The 13,161-nt window shown below is 39.7% G+C and overlaps 1 protein-coding gene across 2 annotated transcripts in view; it reads left to right on the forward strand.

Moving 5' to 3' along the window:
- The first annotated feature begins 7,064 nt into the window (after positions 1-7,064).
- The window catches only part of DAAM2 (dishevelled associated activator of morphogenesis 2), a 202,292-nt gene continuing 196,195 nt past the window's right edge, over positions 7,065-13,161 (forward strand). The window contains exon 1 of one of the 2 annotated variants that reach the window (XM_039697967.1): positions 7,065-7,144. The gene's annotated coding sequence lies outside the window, so the exon portion shown is untranslated. The remainder of the gene's footprint in view (positions 7,145-13,161) is intronic. The other variant, XM_039697968.1, reaches the window with a different exon arrangement.

Here is a 13,161-nt window from a genome sequence, read left to right on the forward strand (position 1 = left end):
GTTTAAGGTTTTAGAAAGTGTCTCTTCCTCCAAATATACTATTATTATGATTTCATAGTATTATAGTTCTTACATATAACATGATATTGCATAATTTTGTATGTCAGCTAGACACTATTGAGTATGCAGAAGTTTGAAGAATTTATCTTATGAGCAAATTATGTTTTTGTGTCTTGACAAGCTTGATCAAGGGCAATTAAATTCCTAGATCTGCCAAATTAATGGAGGGGGGAGGAAGGTGTGAGGAGAAGGAACAAAACTTTTAGGTTTTAAATAAGTCCTATACCTAACTGGGACAAGAATCTTATAGTAACAACTTTTATGACATCAAATCTGTGAAATTAACAAAAAGTTATACAAATATTTGTTTAAGCCTATTACCTTTCTGTCTATACTTGAAATGATCAAAGGAAATGACAAATCAAAAGTACAATAGCCTTTTCTTGTGGAACCAGTTAATAAATTCTATCTTAACTAGTTCATCACTGATAATTTCACCAATGGTGTGTCTTCTGCAAATAGTTATATCAGAACAAAATGGGTACATTTGACAATATATTGTACCTTGGTCTTAGAATATGCTGAGCATCCCAACTTTGTTTATTTCAAGCTGTTTTGGGATCCTAAGGACCACACTATGGGATTTGGGAGACCACGGGTTTAGATATCTTTAAATATATTTAGATATATTCTGGTTTATTTTTCAGAATTTCCAGCTCGTTTCTAACTCACTGGAGTTTTGTGAAGTGTTTTTGTCTGTTTGTTTTGGTTTGGGTTTTTTGTTTTTTTTTTTTTTAATTTAAGCACAATAGCCATCCCATTACATAATGTAACCCGCACCCACCCACACACCCACCCAGCATCATTGCTTTATTTCAGACACAAAATCCTCATGCTGTGGGATATTGAATATGTTGAACCATGTGTAAATCAGCAGTGACTAAGACTCTGGAGAAGTCAGTATGCTTAGTGTATTTTTGTAAAGCTGTTTTTCTTGCCTGCCTTCACTAGAAGACTGATTATACTTCTATCGTATTTCACTGCCCCCCCACCCCCCCAAGACCAGTCTAAAACCTGATTCTTCAAATGAGTATTCTGTCTTCAAACATTCATACATTTATAACAATAGGTTGTCATCTGTCTAGGAAGAAATAAATGTAATCTGGATTTTGGTGGCCTTCTGTTTAATCCTGTAAATTGACACATTTCAGTAGCCTATTGTGTAGGTGCTGGAAACAGTGTTCACAATAAATGTTAAATGTCACCTGAGAATGGCTTCTTAGTCATGGTATTTAATAGGTACAAAGGAAAAAGAATGCCTATATGTTTTATTTGTTCTGTTTGCTTGTTTCATTTCTTGTATTTTGAAACATTAGCAAATGTTTCTTGGCATTATCAGTCAAGATTCTGTGCTCTCATTCTATAGACAGGCTGTCTTAATTTCTTCTGCAGGTGAGGTAGCACGCAAGGTCACTTTTGGCTGGTGTGGTAATAAAAACTTGAGGCTGAAGCTTAGCAGTCTCTACAGTTTGTATAAATTCCAAGAATACTTCTGCCAAGACTATTTGCCTATGTCCATAATACTGTAGCATGTTTCAGAAGCAAAGCTCGAGAACTTTCCTATGTTTTCCTGCCTGAGAAGACACATGAATATATCATGGCAAAATTGTATTGCTTCTTGAAATAGCAGCTTCACAAGAGGAGAAAAGTACAATATCATGACAGGAGTGGAGTAAAATTGTATTCAGGGGACCTTGGGGATTATGTTGATATCTCAAAAATTCAGTAGGATTACATGGGCAAAAGTTTTGGAACTGTTTGGAATATTTTTCTTTAATTAGAAAGAAGTACAGTAAAGAGCATTGGTGAACCAAAACACCTAAAAGTGTACAAGCACAAAAACTGCAGCGCCAGCTCCAGCTGTGTGCTTGCAATTTTAGGTGAGCTTGCATCAGGCTCACATCAACTGTGGCAAGAGCTGCAGGGAGAGTTGTCTTGAGCTAAATGTCTTGAACTGAAATGCAGGCAGCTGGATCCCATCCCATGTTCTGCCACAGCTGTTATACGTGGGTAGTGGCTAAGCATATCCATATCATAATGTGTTTTCTATTTATAATTTTTCATAATTTGATTTTCCAACCTTGACAATTTTTCAATGTAATTAAAAATGTGATGTAACTAGCTGTAAGTTATTACTCTTTTCAGGTTTACTGGTTCAACTCTGTGGGCCACTGATATACTTTTGCATTCATGCCCACAAAAAAGATTTTCTGAGTTTTAAACCATTGTAGGAAGTGACTCAGGATAATTGCCAGTCTAATAGGCTCTCTTGGCTTCCTGGAGCCTTTTAAAAATAAATCTTTTTGCAAGAAAAGAGAATGTCTAGGAAATAAAAGAGAAAAAAAAACCAACAGTCAAGACACCTAAATTTGATACATTCCATGGAATTGAACTCTCCTTCCTACCTAGGCTCCCCTGTAATACATGATGATTGCTGTTAATATGGTATATAATTGCTGGCATTTCTACTGAGTGCATATGCTTTTCTCTGGCTTCTTTGAAGCATCTCCACTTTAACAGTTGTCACTACAGTATGTGAATAAAAGAAGCCAAGAAACTGTTATCCCACAAAGCTCTCAAAGGACCCTGGTTAGCCTGAATTCACTATACAGCTTTTGGTGGAAAACAAAATGGATCTAAGATAGTGCTGGGAATAGCTAGTCAGGCTGTGATATATTACCAAATGTTGTTTAATTCTGATATTATATGTCTGCAGAACAATTTTAGTTACCAACTGTCTAAATAGTCTTGCCTACTCAATTCTCTTTGGTCAATTGACTTCTGCAAAGGAGTCAGAGCCTAGCCACAGCTCCCTGTGTGGGACGAAGTTCACTCTTTCCTGCCTCCTCTTCTCTTGGTGGTGGAGGCAGGGTGTTCTCAGCTACTGCTGCCTTCTGTCTACTCTCACATATGAATACTGTCCATCTAAGTTGCTGATTTAGTTTGAGTAGTCCAGTCTGTGCCTCAGACTCTGAGTTCAGTCACAATGTACTGCAGAGATGAAGGTTTTGTAAGTCTTACTCTACTTAGCACTGCATTACTTTTAATTTGAAATGTTCCTTCTGTTGTGTAAGCCTTATTTTCCACTGATTCTTAATTTGTGTTGCCTCTGATACTGGAGGAAACTGAGTCTAAAATGCTGTCAGTTCGGTGCTATGCATTGACTGTGATACTCAGACACTTCCTTGCTCTGCATGGTCCTTTGTGGCTAAAGAAACACCTCAAGTACATACTCTATAGCTCCAGAAAGTGTTTTGTTCCCCCTTTCCTGATTAGAGTATGATCCCTTATACAATTCAGAGGTAGCTGTGGTAGTGTCTTGGAACAATCCTTCTTGCTGGCACATATTTATCTGCAACACATCACCAGCTTTCCTTCCAATCACTTAAACTGTTTACTAATCCTTGGTAAGCCATGATGCTGTTTCAAGTCTTGGAAATGAAGATATCTACAAGACCTCTAGGTAGTTTCCCTCTGGTCAGTGCAATGGAGAATTAAATCCGGGGCCAAGAGTACACAGTGAATAGAATTCCATCATTCAAAATGAAAGGAAAATCACTGGGTGGATTTAAAAACTAGGGCCAAGGCTATGTGCATCTGAAGACAAAGATAGAGCTCTCTGCATGCTTTGGTGTGTGCTATTCTTTGAACATATGCCATAACTTTGCATTTCCTGAATTCAGTGGATTGGAAAAAAAACTGGCAGTTTCCCAAACTGAAATATATGCAGAAATAACATACATAGCAATACCAGTGCAAGGGAAAAAAACTCAGTATCTGAAATAAACTCATACTTAAATGTGTAAACTGATCAGCTATGGGGTTCAAGAAAGAATTTCTCTTCTCTCTTCAACCGCTCATCCTTATGTAATGTTCCAGCCCACAACTGGCTGGATGTAGTGTGTTTTCCATTCTTCATGCTCTGAATCATCAGGTATCTAACCACTGCTTGAGGCAGTGTACTAGATTAGTGAACTGAATGGCCTGTTCCACTATGGCAGCAAGAATAGTATTTTAATAGGGTTTAGCTTCCTTTGGTTTATTATTTTGTTATGTAGTACTAAGGGAGTGACAACTCGACTTCAATAGTTGCACATGTGAACATGCATTAGACTGGTTGGGATCTGAAGGGCACGTGCTGTCTTGTTTCAGTCATGTGCAAGAGATGCAGAGGGTCTCAATCTGTTCTCTGTATTTTCTCTGTTTCAGGCCTGAGTAGTGCCTATGCTTGTGTTGGTCCAGTGCCCAAACTTGGTCCTCCTCACCCTCCAAAAGTGCCTGTCTCTAGTATCTTTTGGGAGAACTATTTTTTAAAATAAATTCTGTTTAAAAATGAAGCAATTTTTTCTTTTGCATGCACATTCCCAATCTAATGGAGAGGATTCTCAAGTATAGGAAACAGGAGTACAGATTACTCACAGAGGATTTCTTTGTGCTCTTCATATCATGGTGTTGTGTTCCAGAAAGGGCTTCTGTGGCCTCTTGTGGGATTGACTCCTGTGGGATTCCATGCAGAGGCTATGACTATACAACCATACAACTGGCTATTCTACCTTTCATTTTCATATAGAAATGCAACAGGTTCATAGAGATAATGTCTTAGTCCACGGTAGCTGGAATGTTACAGCATTTCTGATGGGATGAATATTTCTACTTTAACAACTACATGGTAAGTGGCATATACCTTCAGGACAGAAATAAAATGTGCTATTGGACACAGGTTAACTGTCACTGTCCATGTCACATATGGGTAAACAGAGCATTTCAATTTCTTGGCATTTCAATTTTGCTGCAAAATCTTGCAAAATAAAGGAATACAATTTGTTCTTGGCTCAGCCTGTAGGACAGGCTGTGGTTATTCATGCCTTACTTCTGTGTGGTGGTCAGGGTTTCCATGTTCCTCCTACTTCACTCTCCAGGGAGAAGATGTAATATAATCTTATAAACTAAACAGAAGAAAGAAGAGTCATGGATAGCCATCTCATCTTTAGCAAACACCAGGAGCACCTACTGTGCTTTAGAGGAGCTGAGTCAATGAAATCTGGTGGGATGTGGAACTCCCTGCAAGGAACAGTTTGGGTATCCTACAGAAAAGCCCTGAATCACTCTGCCCTTCAGAGTTCCTGCTGGATATACATGGGACGAACTGCCAACAGGTAGCAATGTAACTCCAGGGTTGATCTTTAATAAGATTAACATGCAGCGTAACAAGGCAGGGACTCATCCCTGAGTGATCCTTGTTGATGCTAAGTAGACAAGTGAAAAATCTCATAGCCAAAGGGGACAAAAACACCACTTGGACAGTGCTTGGTTTGCACTGTCAAAACTGGGTACCTTTTAATTTTTTCATTATATATAAAAACATTTTATTTCCTCCGCCTGACTGAATACCACTTTGGAACTGGGATAATTTTCTTGTTCCTCCATCTGCCAGATTCTTAGACCCACCTTGTAAGTATAAAAGTGGAAATCTCTTCAAAGAAATACCATTTTATTCTGGAATGTATCTCAAAGCTTTTGGTCATAGTGATGATATTACAGTGCATGGGGAAAGCTGCCACTAGCAAGTTATCAGAAAAAATTTGATTTTAAGCCTTTTGATGTTGATCAGATGATTTTTATTGATTAGGGATAAAAGCATCATATAGTCAACTCAGGACTGAAGCTGATAATGGTAGAGCAGAAAAGCACATACATATATATATATATATATATATATAAACCTAGTCCACACAGCCCCAAATGGTAAATTTGCTTGGCTAGTAAGTTGCACAGAAAAGAACCTTGGCACATTTTGAAATAGCAATTGCATCTCCAAAAGTGGTACCAAAGCATATACTTCTTAACTGCTTACAAATGGAAATGATGTGGTATAAAAATAACCAAACCCAGTTGCTTATAATAGCAGCACATTTGTACACTCCTGCAGAAAATGTTGAATAAGTTTTGAACTTCTTAAAAAGGTTTGTCTGTAATCAAGCAAAGCTCACTCAAGGACTTTCACCATTTATCACTTCACCTTCAGACTTGTTTCGTCTCTTAGATTGGACTACTGATACTTATAGGCTTATTGTCAAGCTCAGCTTCTAAATAAAAAACAAAGAAGTCTTATCAGTCCAAATTTATCACCACTTACCTCAGCAGGATTATACCACGAGAGCATTTCGCTCTTCAAATACTGATTAACATTAATGCTAATACTGTTTCACTTTTTGCTCCAGCATCTCTTCTCTTCCACATAACACCTAAGTGGCTTTCACAGCAGGTGAAAAGTCATACTGTACAACAGCAAAGGAATAATGGAAAGATGCAAATACACAGAGCATAATAGAGATCAAAGACTAAATTAACTTCCTGAGCTGGTATTTATCTGAGATGACATTTCTAGAGAAGATATTTTGAAGTTAGGAGGGAAGATGGCCAAATCGGCCCACATGCTTGAGAAAACAATCCAGCAAAAGGAGTTAGTGCCAAACTGATAGAGGTGTGGACAAGATGCTTGGAAGGCCCTGTTTCAGTCCTGTTTTGGTTAAATCCAATAAAAGCCTGGACACAGCAGAGGGCTGTGGGCTTGGAGTGTGTCTGTGAGAGACCTCTATGTCACACTTGATTCAAACCCTGTTTAAGCACAGCTGAGAGACTGGAAAACCACTTTCCAAATGGGGACTTTCATGACAGATAGTTACAGCCTGGGTGTGGATATAATATAACATGGATGGAAAAGTACAGGTACTGCCTTTTGCCACGGAGTTATACAACCACATCTGTAGTTCTCCACAGTTTACTCCATGAACCTCTTGGGGAGGTTTTCTATCCAAGAGTGCAAAAATTACAGATCCCCCCCCAAACTGCAGTTTTAATTCTACCTAGAAAAACTTTTAGATTGTTCATTCCATAAATATCTCTTGCAGGCTGTCTGACGTCAGAGGATTTGGAAAGAGAGGCTGGTCTGAAAGTGAAAACAGCAGCAGTTCCAGTCTCACTAACAGCAGTGCCAGCGAGAGGAGCAGTACAGGCATTTCTCTGTGTGGATTACGGGACTGCAGAACAGGGAGGATCTGCGCAGAGACACGGCTACTACAATGTAAGTGCAGCTGCTGCAGCAAAGCTCCTCATGTTTTTGCTTGTTTCATGAACAAATCCCTGCAAGTACTGATTGTCTTTCCTTCTTCTTTTTTTTTCTCCTCTGAAATATCCTGAAGCCAGCTTGGCAGCACACAAAATTCAGGTTTAGTTTGATTGCTTCTCCCAAAGGTATGCAGAGGCGCTGACAGTGCAGGCTTTTGCACTCTTCTGTATGTGGGTGGGGGTGACAGGGGATGAGGGAGGTCTGAGGAGAGCGAGGAGGGGATGGTCATGTTTTCAGAAGACTACAAAATTAACAGAAATTCAGCTAGTTCATGGTAGCAGGAAAGGAAAATCCCAAATAAGCCTTCAGCAAAAATCAACTTCCTTAGGTAACTCCTCAATGTAGGATTTCTTTTTTAACTCTTTAATCCCTTGTCATATTGTGCAGCACAGTTCTTTTTTCCTTATGAGGATGACAGACAATTCCCTGGCCCCTGAGAATGAAGTCCTGTCCTGCTCTGCCAGGCTACTGGTGATAAAAAATACTAAAACAAATCAGGGGAGTCACTTGCCTAAATCTGCCAAATTTAGCACCTTGAGCTGGTACTCACTTCATACTAAGGGCTCTCCAAACAACCCTCTGCTTCTGCAGAGAAGAGGTATCTCTCACATCTAAAACCTAAATGTAAGAAGGTCATACATGAACAAGTCACCTACTACAAGGAGAATCTCCCTGCAGATACTGATACAGGCACCTGGTCCAAGTCCAAACTAAAAGTAGTGACTCTTAGCAATTTTTTTTTTATACTTCTGCAATCCAGAGATTCCTAAGCCTACTCCATAAGATGATGTTTTCAGTGGGGCACACAGCTGCATCTATTTGCAATTAAAATTCAATTCTGCATTTAATTAACTTTACCTCCTGTGAGATTGAAAACAACCTCACATCTGGGTGCCTGTTCATTCTTCAAGTGGAGAAGGGAGCAGTTCTGGGGACAGCTGGGCAGGCAGCTGTCCTTTTCGTTGGCATCTTCTTTAATGAGACCCATGACAGAAGCAGCTTGCTTCCCCAGAAACAGTTTGAGGCCTCCTGCATGAAGATGACACACTTTGCAAGCACTTGTAACTGTAGGAAACTCTTGGCCAGCGGGAGTATTGTTGGCCTGTGCAGTTGCTGGAAGGAGAGATGCCCTTGAGCATAAACACAAAGCTGGGCTGAGGAGAAGAAGCCATGTGAATTGCACAATGTGAGTCCCCATGCTGTTAGCAATTGGCTTTAGTCAACAAGCAATCACAAGAAAGGCCACAGCAAGTCAGCATTCCCTGCATCAGGCTGTTTTGTTGGGAAAAGTCTGCAAATACTTTTCTTCTTGAGGGTGGCAGAGTGGGTTATTGGGGCAGGGAGAAGGCAATAAAAGAGGAAAATTGAGGACTGAGAGGAGGGATGGTTACTGGGATCTCCACTGTATATTGAAATTGAGCAAGTGTAGCTAGCTGTGCTGGAAACAACTGCAGGTTGATGTAATCACCGTGCTGGCTAATGTAATGGAGATAACCTTTACTGGGCAGGTGGTCAAGGTCTAATCCCCAATAAGAGATGCCATGCTATGCAAATTATGAGCTGGAGAATAACCACATGTACTGATGCATGTGTAGGGATGCAAAAACAAAAAAAACCAGATCCTGCAAGGATCTCAAAAAGCAGATCCTGCAAGGATGCACTTTGGAAGTGTGGTCTTCAGACTTGGAAGGAATCATACTGGGATCTGAGTTACTTTGCTGTGACATATCAGAATTTTTTCCTCTACCCAATTTATTTCTTACTAGATTTTGTTTCTAGCAACTAGAAACTGCTGCTAGGTCTAGTAGCTCCTTTTCCAAGAAGCTGCTTTTTTTTTCTTAACAAAAGCCTAATGACTTGTTAAAAAAAAACCAAAAAAAACCAACTTCTTAAGGGATGTAGTAACTTGTTAGAAATCTTTATACCCCAATAAAATTTTGAGAGCTGTCACAGCCAGTGCAAATGTCTGGAGCCAAACACTTTTTACCTGGTTCAACAGTTTGTCTCTCTGAAGTATTTTAGCCAATTTAGGACTCACATTCAGAGCTGAAAGCTGAAAGGGTAAGAAGAGGAACTAAGGAGGAGATAATTCCATATTTGGGGTGTTTTCATCTGACTGCTTCCTGTCTGTTGCATTATTCCTCTCTCTTTCCTTTGTCTCAGCATCCAACAGGTTGGCAACACTACCTGCAGGGGTTTGCAAGTCTGGAAATTCCCTATGGGCTGTCAGCTGTGGTTCAACAGAAAAGTTGCACACTGAGTGGAAGGCTGGGAAGAAAAATGGGGAGGGAGATATTGATCTGGCAGGACATAAGTTCAGTTCCAATGAGAATGCATGGGTTTTAGCATCCTTGAACTTGGATGAGATTACACTAGCCAGGAAATTGCTAGTTTGTCTATGGATGGACTTACCCTGGAAGCAAGATAAAAAAAAACAACACAATATGAACAAGGCAGGCATCTTTTCAGTTTTGTTTTGTGGAACAGAAAGCTATTGCCTGTTGCAGCTTATGACAGTCAGTGTAGCCCTGAGGTTTTAAAAGTCTATATTATGTGTTACGAAGTAAGGTCTCATGGTTTCACAGAGCTGAGTAAGCAAATTCCCTGGATAGCCTAGTGGCTTTACCACACCATATCACTTGTCTGCTGCTATCACTGCTGTTTGTTTTAGTTGTGCTTCTTATGTGTAGCTCTGTTCATCCTGAAAATCAGTCACAAAAATTTTTCTTACCAAGTACAGACATGAGGTGCACTCTCTTAATTGATGGGGAGGCTCATCAAGAGTTGAATAACATCTTGAAGGGATCTCCAAAATTGTTTGAGTTTTCTCCATCTGCTTTAGTCGATATAAAATTCCCCCAAGGTCCGATGGTATCCGAAAAACCCATCTAGTCCCTCCAGGCCAGCCATCTGACTTAGAGATTGAGCAATCAGGGGACACTATTTCCTGACACATAGAGGAAGGATGTGTGGGAGGCTTGGCTTTCAGCACTTTAGTTGCTGTGAATTTTCAAACCTGGGTCAGTCCTATGGAGAGTTGACCCTCTCTCCCTTCCCTGCCCTTGCAACCCCCAGGCAAGCACAGCATGTTCCTAAATTAAAAGAAAGCTGACTGCTCTGATTTTCATTGGATGAAAGAGTTTATGTGTATTTTCCCATGCTTTTTGGTTTGTTGATTATTGACAGTGGTGTCTCATGTGGCTTTTCCATTTGCTAATTGTGATCCCTAATATCACATTCCTTTGAACTCAGGCATGTGCAGAAACCAGTAGTTTTCAGTACTCATACAAACATGCAGTATTTATCAAATTTCTGCAATTCCACTTAACAATGATGTTACTTCTGTTTGGCACAAGTCTGTTATCAGGCCAAGGAATTGTTATCTTCCAACCTGAGTGACCTGAGACACAGAGTGCAAGTCAGTTCTCATATGGTGAAAGTTTTCTGGAGCTTTGTATTATTCAAGAAACTTACTCCATACTTCAATTCTAAGTAAGTCCAAGTAACATCAGAACTTAGTACAGAGAAACTGAGGCCCAAGTTGTGCAAAGTAACCTGTAATTTTGGCTCTTTATTTTTAGTGTCTTTTAAGACACCAAGACTCAAAAATTGAGGCAGCCAAAATTATAAGCTGTTTTTGAAATGCTGGCTGAGGGACTTGGGCAAATCTACAGAGTACATTTGATTCTGCTCACATACAGAATCCTTGCAGCAGAGGAACTCTCTGAAGGTCCATGAAACTACTGAAACTACTGCTGGTTTACAGCAGTGGAAGCCACAGACAAATGTGTCCCCTGTTGCTGGAAGCTCCCATGAACTTTGGTGTGTCAGTTCTGTCCTCATGTTTTATTACTCTTGACAGGATGTTCCCAGCTGTGATTTGCTGAGAACCACAAAGGCACATGAACACATCACACCCAGGGCAGTGCTATAGGTAGAGAAGCCTCAAGTCATCTTAGTGCTGTGTGTTGTTAAATCGGTACCTGGTGATGGTCAAACAAGGTTTTCCCTCCTTGAGTCTTTGTGTCTGGTTTATATGTTGCTCAACATTCATTCTCTCTGTTAGATATACATTTTCAGTTTTCTACACGGCATTTCAACACTTGAGATTTTGGCTTCTCTGGTGATCAGATAATGTCTTCTAATAGTAGGAATTTACCAGACACAGGACAAATATCTATGGTGACCAATAACAGGATCTGAGGGAATGGCCTGAAGTTGTATCAGGGGAGGTTTAGACTGGATATTAGAAATAGGTTCTTCACCCAGAGGGTGGTTGGACAGTGGAACAGGCTCCCCAGGGCAGTGGTCACAGCACCAGCCTGACAGAGTTCAAGAAGCATTTAAACATGTCTTTCAGGCACATGGTGTGGCTCTTGGGGATGGTCCTGTGCAGGGCCAGGAGCTGGACTCCTTGTGGGTCCCATTCAACTCAGGATATTCTGTGATTCTGTAAGATGGAGTAGCAAAACTGACGAGAAGAAGCTCAGGGTTTTTTTGATTTAGTAGAAAATTTATTCTGACAGTACAGCCAGTTTGTAGCAGTGATAAGGCTTTTCTGGAGTTAAAAATTAAGGACTTCAGGTAAAAAGAAGGAAGTAGATAAGAAAGGGATGAGATCAGAAGACTTGCTGGAATTCAAGGAATGCGAGCTGGAGATCAGAAGGATGTGTTTAGACTGTGAAAATGGAAATAGAGGTAACCTTGAGGAACTGAGAAGAACTTTGGCAGCAAGAAAGAAATAGGCTTCATCCCTGAATAACAAGTGCTTGCTGACTTCCCAGTAATAATTGCTGAAGTTGGTATTTCTGCTCATGAATTTTGACATTCACATTTGTTTTTGTTAGAGAGTATTTTTCTCTTCACTGTGTCCCAAAATGACTACAATCCAGGCAATGTATGTGCCAGCCCAGCTCTTCTTTGAAATGGGGACAAACCTGATTTGTGAGATCCAGCAAGTCTGTTCTGTCTCCTTGGTATAGTACTTTTATAAAGGGGGCATAAACAAGAATTCATTTCTACTGTTTTGTAGCTTTTATTATTCAAGGCAGTGAACAAGCCTAATTTGGGGGGCCTTCTATATTGTTTGTTGTTTGGAGGGGCTATCTTTTTAGCTGCTTAAAGAATTTGATTAATGAGCTGTGAAGTCTTAAGAGATAGAAATTATACAGTCCCCTATTCCTCTTTGAAGAATAAGATCAGGTCAATTTAACATTATAAGATCTAACAATTTAAGATTATAAAATGTGTTCCCAGGACAGTTTCATAAAATAAATACACAAACACAAACACACAAAAGAGAAGGAACATTTCTGCCAAGGAGCACAATCTAGGTTGGATTTATTGTGAAGAAATCATACAAGCATATCTTTGAAGGTTTAAGAGCACATGGCAATATTTTTTTCTCCTAAGACAAAGTTGTGGGAAGAGGTGAAAAATCTTGGGTGCACTATTAAACATGATAATGGCTGTACTCCTATCTGCAAATCCTAAACTGAAAGGACTGAGCAGAGGTAGGATCAGATTATATGTGTTTTTTTAATATGCTTTCCCTAAACTTCTGCAGCTGACCTTTACTTGGGGATATGGTACTGGTTTAGATGGACTTTTGACTCTGTGTAGTTAATTTTATATTCCTGTGGTCTTTGTGAGAGAAAACAATGTGAAGATCCTCCGATGTTTCAGCAGTCATATCTGTAAGATGTTGACTGAGGAAGCTGACCAGACACATTACGAACCTCCAGAAACTTATTCATATTTTGGACGCCTTTAAGTGTCAAGAATGCTGTGAAAAAAACTATACCTGCATTTTTAGCACTGTCTGTGCCTTCTTGATGTTGAAAAAAGGGATCAGCATCTCTGCTGGCTCCCCAGTTGAAAAGTAGATTACAAAGAGTGACAATTTTCAGAAAAGATTTAACTTGCTAACCCTTCTCTACTTATTTTTTATGTATGTTTTGTATTTTCTTTTG

Source organism: Passer montanus, unplaced genomic scaffold (assembly GCF_014805655.1).
Source record: "Passer montanus isolate IOZ18808 unplaced genomic scaffold, ASM1480565v1 scaffold12, whole genome shotgun sequence".
Lineage (NCBI taxonomy): Eukaryota > Metazoa > Chordata > Aves > Passeriformes > Passeridae > Passer > Passer montanus.